The sequence below is a fragment of the Bufo bufo genome, chromosome 2, assembly GCF_905171765.1.
Source record: "Bufo bufo chromosome 2, aBufBuf1.1, whole genome shotgun sequence".
Classification (NCBI taxonomy): Eukaryota; Metazoa; Chordata; class Amphibia; order Anura; family Bufonidae; genus Bufo; species Bufo bufo.
In genome coordinates, this window is record NC_053390.1 from 212,542,530 (window position 1) to 212,551,087 (window position 8,558).

Sequence of the window (8,558 nt, forward strand, 5' to 3'; positions counted from 1 at the left end):
GGTATCTCCTGGGACAGCTGCCACTGATTCGGGGATTGCTCTGGAGTAGCCCCTGGCAACTACCCTAACGGCTCAAGTCTATCCCCCCCATCTGACGCTCTAGTGAAAACCAGGTAGTTGCTTAGACATTCCCCTCCAGAGTACAGCCAGTCAGTGGCACAGTGGGTTCACACCTGCTGATCCGTGACAATGGTGAACAGTTCTTAACACACGCATGCACCAACAAGGGCTGAAGACTAGTGACCTACTGAACCAAGGGTGCAAGTCGACAGCCAACAATAAGGCCATTTGGGTAAGTGACAGGGAGTGAGCGGGGTCCTTGTTACAGAATACGGAAGCATTAAACGTGGGCTAAATAAAGTCTTCTTGGACTTTTGCAGCGAGGCCTATTTTCTACTTAAAAAAGTGCAGTAAGCCATATATCGTCCATTGGCCCAAATGTAAAAAAAAAAAAAAAAAAACAGTATACTGTGCTGTGTACTTTTAGGGTAGGTTCACACTTGCATTAAACGGATCTGGCAGGCTGTTCCGGCATTGAACAGCCTGCCGCAGTTCAACGGATCTGGCCTAGCAGGATAATGCCATTTACCCCTGGACCCCAATAGCTAAAATGGGATCTGGACACTTTCAGGCTAAGTGCTGGTTTTTGGCCAGACAAAAACCACAGTTCATCGGAAAGCGACCCATTACAGTTAATGGGTTCCAAAGGTGAATGGCAGTATCTGGCTAGACCAGATCCGGTGAACTCCGGCAGGCTGTTCTCTGCCGGATCCGTTTAACACAAGTGTGAACCTACACTAAAAGTACACAGCACGGCATTTATTTTTTCACATTTGGACCAATGGGCGATGTATGGCTATACGGTGTCATGTCGGAGCCTTGCATCAGAGGGATACTTTGGGAATTGCTCCCACTACGGTTAATGGACAAGATCTCTCCTTGATGTCCATACTGTCTAATCTGACATAAGGTTAGGGGCTGACTATGACAGCAGTTCTTGCAGAGGAAGGCACAACGTTTCTGTCCATTTTAAGAATGGCTACTGATATCAACAGGTGAAAAAAATCTATATATATATTTCTCAAATTATTAGGCCTTATGCACACTACTGTGCCATTTTTTTGCGGTCCGTAAACCGCGGATCCGCAAAAAAACGGAAGCCGCCCCGTGTGCGTTCCGCAATTTGCGGAACGGACGGCCCATTGTAGAAATGCCTATTCTGGTCCGCAAAACGGACAAGAATAGGACATGCTATTTTTTTGGGGCGGGGCGACGGAACGGTGCAACGGATGCGGGCAGCACACGGAGTGCTGTCCCCATCTTTTGCGGCCCCATTGACGTGAATGGGTCCGCACCCGAGCCGCAAAAAATGCGGCTCGGATGCGGAACACAAAACCGGTCGTGTGTATGAGGCCTTAGGCTGAGTTTCCATCTTAAGGTTTTTAGATACAGTTTTTGAACCAAGCCCAAGATGGATCCCTCCTGAATAGCATCAACCTGAATGTGGAAAGGGGTATATACACACACATGGCAACCAATCGGATTCTTCCTTTCATTTTTCAGCTTTCCTTTCGAAAATGAAAGGTGGAATCTGGTTGCTAGGAGCAACTAAACCAGTTTTCCTTTACAGCAGTTTTGATAAATCTCCCCTCACAACGCGTATTACATTTGGATTTTCGCACAGAATATCCGCAGCGCAATACAGGACCTGCTAAGTAGATAAGACTTTCATATTCTCAAGTACTGTACATGGTGCGCAAACTATCCGCAGGGAAATTGGCCTGCAGTGAGGATTTTCAAATCTATGGCATGTCCTCCTCCGTGCAGATTTCAGCCTTTGCAATGGCAAGCGGCACTATTCGGGTAACATGTTCCTGACATGAGGATGGCAGCGCTCTCCAGTGACCAGGCGCACAACCCCCTCCCCAGGTAATCCAACCTGGGATGCATATTCATTTCCTGAAGCCTATATCAGTTAGTAATAATAATAGGCAGACAATAGGGCTCATACATACAACACTTGGATTCGCAACCACATAAAAGGAAGATAAAAATAAAAGAGCACATCCCTATATGTACAAAGTGATATTAAGGAGATATGGTTATCCAATATTGCGTAAATTATCCATTATTCTCCAGTTTATATATGAAGCCTTAGAGGATAACTGTGATTTTTTTTGCTAAAGTGTAGGGCAAGAGATAGATATCAATTTTGCAATAGACTTTATTTAGCCAAAACGTTTATTTTTGGTAGAAAACTGGGGCTGAAATGGCCCTTAGCAGCACTCTTCAAAAGAGCGTTGCTAAGGGCCATCCGTCTCCGAAAAGGGGAGACGGCTGTGCAGACGCTGTGCTTCTGCCTCGTGCTTCCCTGGGAGACAGAAGGCTGGGCACAGGAGTCTTAGGCCCCTTTCACATGGGCGAGATCTCCGCGCGGGTGCAATGCGTGAGGTGAACGCATTGCACCCGCACTGAATCCGGACCCATTCATTTATATGGGGCTGTGTACATGAGCGGTGATTTTCACGTATCACTTGTGCGTTGCGTGAAAATCGCAGCATGCTCCTCTTTGTGCGTTTTTCACGTAACGCAGGCCCCATAGAAATGAATGGGGTTGCGTGAAAATCGCAAGCATCCGCAAGCAAGTGCGGATGCGGTGCAATTTCCCCGCACGGTTGCGAGGTGACGATCGGGATCATTATTATCATAAGGGAAAATAATAGCATTCTGAATACAGAATGCATAGTACAATAGGGCTGGAGGGGTTAAAAAAATAAAATACATTTTAACTCACCTTAATCCACTAGTTCGCGCAGCCGGCATCTCTTCTGTCTTCTTTTGTAAGGAATAGGACCTTTGATGACGTCACTACGTTCATCACATGATCCATCACCATGGTAAAAGATCATGTGATGAGCGTAGTGACATCATCAAAGGTCCTATTCCTCACAAAAGAAGACAGAAGAGATGCCGGCTGCGCGAACAAGTGGATTAAGGTGAGTTAAATTATTATTATTTTTTTAACCCTTCCAGCCCTATTGTACTATGCATTCTGTATTCAGAATGCTATTATTTTCCCTTATAACCATGTTATAAGGGGAAATAATACAATCTACACAACCTTGAACCCAAACCTGAACTTCTGTGAAGAAGTTCGGGTCTGGGTACCACATTCAGTTTTTTATCACGCGCGTGCAAAACTGAACAACGGAACGCAATCGCAGTCAAAACTGACTGCAATTGCGTACCTACTCGCGCGGGTTTGCCGCAATGCACCGTGACGCATCCGGATGAGCTCGTCTGCAAGGGGCCTTAGGAGTTAAAATTACATTTATATTCCCCCTTTCTATGCAATCTAATGCTCCGTTACATTCACTCACCTGCGATAATAAATCATGAAGCAGCAGCCGACTCACTGCGCACAGTGCTTCTACTTCCGGCGGCTGCTTCATGATTTATTATCACAGGGATCGCAGGTCAGTGAATGTAACGGAGCATTAGATTGCATAGAAAGGGGGAATATAAATGTAATTTTAACTCCTAAGACTCCTGTGCCCAGCCTTCTGTCTCCCAGGGAAGCACAGCGTCTGCACAGCCCGTCTCCCCTTTTCTAATCGGAGACGGATGGCCCTTAGCAACACTCTTTTGAAGAGTGCTGCTAAGGGCCATTTCAGCCCCAGTTTTCTACCAAAAATAAATGTTTTGGCTAAATAAAGTCTATTGCAAAATTGTTACCCATCACTTGCCCTACACTTTAGCAAAAAATAAATAAATGACAGTTATCCTTTAAAGGGGTTCTCTCACTTCAGCAAATGGCATTTATCATGTAGAGAAAGTTAAAGGGGTATTCCGGTTATTAGAATAGGATAGGGGATTACTATCAGATCGGTGGGAGTTCTACTGCTAGGAATCTCTGGAATTCCCATAGCAATGAATGGAGCAGCTGCACGCATGTACGATTGGCGCTCTGTTGATATCAGGAGGGCTGCAGGCAGTACAGGGCCCCCGCTGACATGATCGGATGGGGTCCCCTCTGATCTAATAGTTATCCCCTGTCCATGTAGGGGATAACTTCAAACAACCGGAATACCCCTTTAACTTTCTCTACATGATAAATGCCATTGGCTGAAGTGAGACAACCCCTTTAATTACAGTGATATACTGGGGGAAGTTCGCAGTTGCACTATGTAAGGCTGCATTCACATCAGTTTTATTTTCCAGTGAGGTTTCCTGTCCAAAATAGCAGATCTCTGACAGAACTGACTCAGAAGCAAAATGAGAACAATGGATACTTAAAATAAAGGATCCGTTCTTTCTTTATTTTTCTGTTCTTGCGACAGATCAATAGAACGGGAAAGAAGTCAAAAATGTGAACACGCCCTAAGTGGTATAAAGATCCCAAACTAAGTCAGGGAAGGGGAAAATTAGATTAATCAATATGTCATGAAAAAACCCACAAATACACCCGTTTTAGGCCATGTTAGGGTACTTTCACACTAGCGTTTTTTTTTTTCCAGCAGGCAGTTGCGGCAAGCCGTGTACAAACTGAAAGCTTTTTTTTTTTTCGGATCCGGCTCATCCGGTTTAACGGATCCGGTATTTGAAGATCAAAAGCAAAAATAGCATCTCCTTTGTCCCTGCGCATGCGCAGACCGAAAGACGGGATCCCATAGAAATTAATGGGATTGCCGCACCAGTCGCAAGAAATTCAACACGGATGGATTTCTTGCGACTGGGGGGCGAAGATCCCATTCATTTCTATGTGACCAGCGCTACTTTGCGACAGCTGTCATGTGACCAGTGTTGCCGTGCAGCTGTACCCTAACCGCTGCAGCCAAGAAAACAAAAAACAGCAGCGGGGAGGACTGGGGCGCAGTGCAAGAAGGGTCAGGGGAGAAATAGGGCGAGTATAGATTCTTTTGTTATTTTTTGCCATCTGAGAGTATTTTTGTGTATCTTTTCCTGCCATGTTTGCAGCATTTATAGTAGAAATGGCAGATTCAGATGTTGCACGAGAGTCTACGGGAAATACTAATTGCAGGATGTGCAGTGGCGTTTTGTCACACGTTTTTTTGGGTAATGAGTTTATGGAAATTACAGCAGGATCTGGGTCTGGCATTTTGCCTGGCGTTTTTCTCCGACTGTCTTTTTTTTTTTTTTTCTCTGCTTGAAAAAAACAACGCTTGTACAATATGAGTTGGAGTTCTTAATAGTGGTATTTTCCCCATACTATTCTACAGAGGAGGTGACATCACAGGGGAACACATACTTTCCTATTTAAAAAAAGAAAAAAAAAAGCATACAAACATGAACAAAAGCACACTACATGGGCAAAAATTTTTGGGGGCGAACATAAAAAAAACCCCCACACACAACACAAAACTGTATGGACAGCATTTTAAATACAGCAACATAATAGAATAAGCCGCCCTACTATGCTTACACCTACAAACGCAGGTTGGACACTGCTAATCCAGGACAAGCCGCATGTATACGGCACTGGCTAGGTAAAGAATGCAGGACTGTATCCAGAGAGGGCTTCACGACCGCTCTATAGTTACCTATGGTGGCTCCGGCTTACGACTAAAATATCGCCTGCACTAGGAGACACAGCAGCCTAAAGGGTTAACCCCGCACGAAAGATCTTAGGGGCATGATAAAGATACAGACGTGGCACATGTTCCATACCAACCTTATCTAGATTTGCCAGCGGAGAGTATACAGACCTCGTCAGTGGAAAGTTCCCACAGCCCCGGATCTGTTCCTGCCCTTCCCAGTCCATCGCCTGTCCCCTCCCGGACACCACTGTTTCCTGTTCACCCTCTGGCAGGACACCCCAACACCATCAGCAGGCTCCTAGCAACCAGTGTGCCAGCCTCTGAAGTGGGAGGACAAGCTGGCAGTTATACCCTAAGCCAGAGGTCAGATGCCTCAAAAAGACAAACATGGGCATCACAAGACTGGTTTACACGCCCCCACCCCAGTCACTCATCAGACTGTGCTGCCATTGAAGACAGTAATGGACCCACGCCTTGCACCCTGAGAAACTACAACTCCCAGCATGCCAACAGGCAGCAGCTACTAAGAAGCAGCCAAGTGTCCCTTCCATGGTGGAGGAGAGCTCCTGAATGCCATCTAATGGGCACGGTCACTTTAAGGAGCAGCCATCCTCGGGGATCTGATGAGTGGGTGCTGCCCGTCTGGATGCGGCGGAAGTCCTCTGCTCTTACCTGCCTCTAGGGTGACTGGCAGCGGGTCATTGGAAGCAGCGAACCCAGCCAGGGCAGCGGCTGCAGCGGCTCATGGAAGTCACTCGACGATTGGCTGCTCGGGACTTCCCCCATCTCATCTTCCACCCATCCTCCCCCTGCTCATAGCGTGCCGCTGAGTGGTCCAGATGTGCGCGGATGTAAGGGGCGCTCTGATTGGCCCACTCACTGTGTTTTGACTGAGAGGAATTGAGTTAACTCCTCACCTGCCGGATGAAAATGACAAGAAGGTCCAAGTGTAATGCTAGGAGGGCAACAACAGAGGGCGCTCTAGTGAAACTCTATAGATAGCTTTAGAAAATCTCTTGCTATGATGCAGGGAGATAAGACCCCCCCCCCCCTTTCCTGTTCTCTTATTAGGGACAATCATTGGGCTTTTATTGCGGTCTCAGTTCGTTTTTTGGAGGAGTTGCGGCAATCGTAGTCGTTATACAGATATAAAAATATTGCCGTCTTAGGGTACTTTCACACTAGCGTTAAAGTTTTTCGGTATTGAGTTCCGTCCTAGGGGTTGAATACCGGAATAAAAAGCATCAGTTTTATCCCAATCCACTCATTATGCATCAGGATGTCTTCAGTTCAGTCACTTTTACAGTATTTGGCCGGAGAAAATACCGCAGCATTCTGCAGTATTTTCTCCGGCCAAAATTGCGGAACACTTGCCTGATTCGGCATTAATTTCTATTGAAATGTATTAATGCTGGATCCGGTACCAAGTGTGCATGTGCAGCCCTATAAAAATTTGAAAAAAAATAAATACCGGATCCGTTTTTCCGGATGACACCAGAGAAACGGATCTGGTATTTCAATGCATTTGTCAGACTGATTCGCATCCGGATTTTTTGCATACGGATTTCCCGATCCGGCAGGCAGTTCCGGCAATGGAACTGCCTGCCGGATTCCTCTAAAGCTAGTGTGAAAGTACCATTACATGCCCAGTGTTGCCAACCAGAATTTTTCTTTTTTCTGGACAACTTATCCCAAAACCACAGACAGCTAAAAAAAAATAACAATCCAGACAAATTGGAAAACCATAGTGAATGATAAAGAGTAATAGTAGTAATACATGTCTATAACTCAATATACTGATAGGAACTCATTACCAGCATGTATTGTGAGCTGCAAAATAGTGATAATTACCACCAAAATAATCTAGTCAAGAACCGCCAGCCTCAAATATATCACGGATGCCTCTATTTTTTTTCACGGACACCGGAAACAAGTCATTTATTTTTAAAAGGGTTCTCTGGGAATTAAGAAAATGAAATTACTTAAATATTACTTTATCATAAATATATTCCCAAATACCTTTCATTAGTTATAATAGCTTGTTTGGTCTAGGAAGCAATCATTAGGAGAAATAAAATGGCCGCTGTCCTAATGGTACACACAAAACCTGTCCTAATCACACAGGAGGACAAGTTACTTCACAACACTGAGGTAAAGAGCTGCCTCATCCTCCTCTCCTACTTGTCAGGGATTATGATCCTGAATACAGCTGATAAGATCTGCAGCTGAATCTCTGTAGGAATGGAGATCATGAGGAGACATGAAGTACAGAGAGGACGGACAGGACACTACATACAAGTGCTGCTGCTCATTAGCCACATCCCCACCTTCCTCTCTGTACTTCATGTCTCCTCATGATCTCCATTTCTACAGAGATTCAGCTGCAGATCTTATCAGCTGTATTCAGGATCATAATCCCTGACAGGTAGAGAGGAGGAGGAGGAGGCATCTCTTTAGGACAGGTTTTGTGTGATTGCATCTGAGAAAACTATCCATTATAACTAAAGAAAGGTATTTGGGAATATATTAATAATAAAGTAATATTTTAAGTATTTTCATTTTCTTAATTCCCAGAGAACCCTTAAAGGACTGTCCAGAAATTTCTGGACCGTTGGCAACCCTGCTTATGCCTATCTGAAAGAGGGTCTGCTCACACTAACAACATGGCGTCTGTTTTTACAGGCTCCATCACGGATAGGAGAGATCCTCCTAGATCTGTTATCATCCATCTTTTTTTCTCACTCATTAGCTTGTAATGAGTCAGGTGTCCATTGTTTGACTGGGTACTATAGCGTGCTACATTATTGTAAATGTCAAAAAAAAGAAGCTAAAACCTGATAGATACGCAGTTCTGCAAGTGTGAACAGAGACAGAAACGCTGTACAAAAATCTAATTAAGGGTACTTTCACACTTGCGGCAGAGGATTAGGGAAGGCAGTTCCGTCATCGGATCCGGATCCGTCTGACAAATGCATTGCAATACCGGATCCATCTTTCCGG

At 45.0% G+C, this 8,558-nt stretch overlaps 1 protein-coding gene across 4 annotated transcripts in view; it reads right to left on the reverse strand.

The window, feature by feature from the left end:
* Nucleotides 1-6,355, reverse strand: part of CAMKK2 (calcium/calmodulin dependent protein kinase kinase 2) — a 100,582-nt gene extending 94,227 nt beyond the window's left edge. For 2 of the 4 annotated variants that reach the window (XM_040416115.1, XM_040416112.1), the window contains exon 1: nucleotides 6,231-6,355. The gene's annotated coding sequence lies outside the window, so the exon portion shown is untranslated. Of the gene's footprint in view, nucleotides 1-5,692; nucleotides 5,766-6,230 lie in introns of those variants that run through there. The other 2 variants (XM_040416113.1, XM_040416114.1) reach the window with 2 other exon arrangements.
* Nucleotides 6,356-8,558: the final 2,203 nt, after the last annotated feature.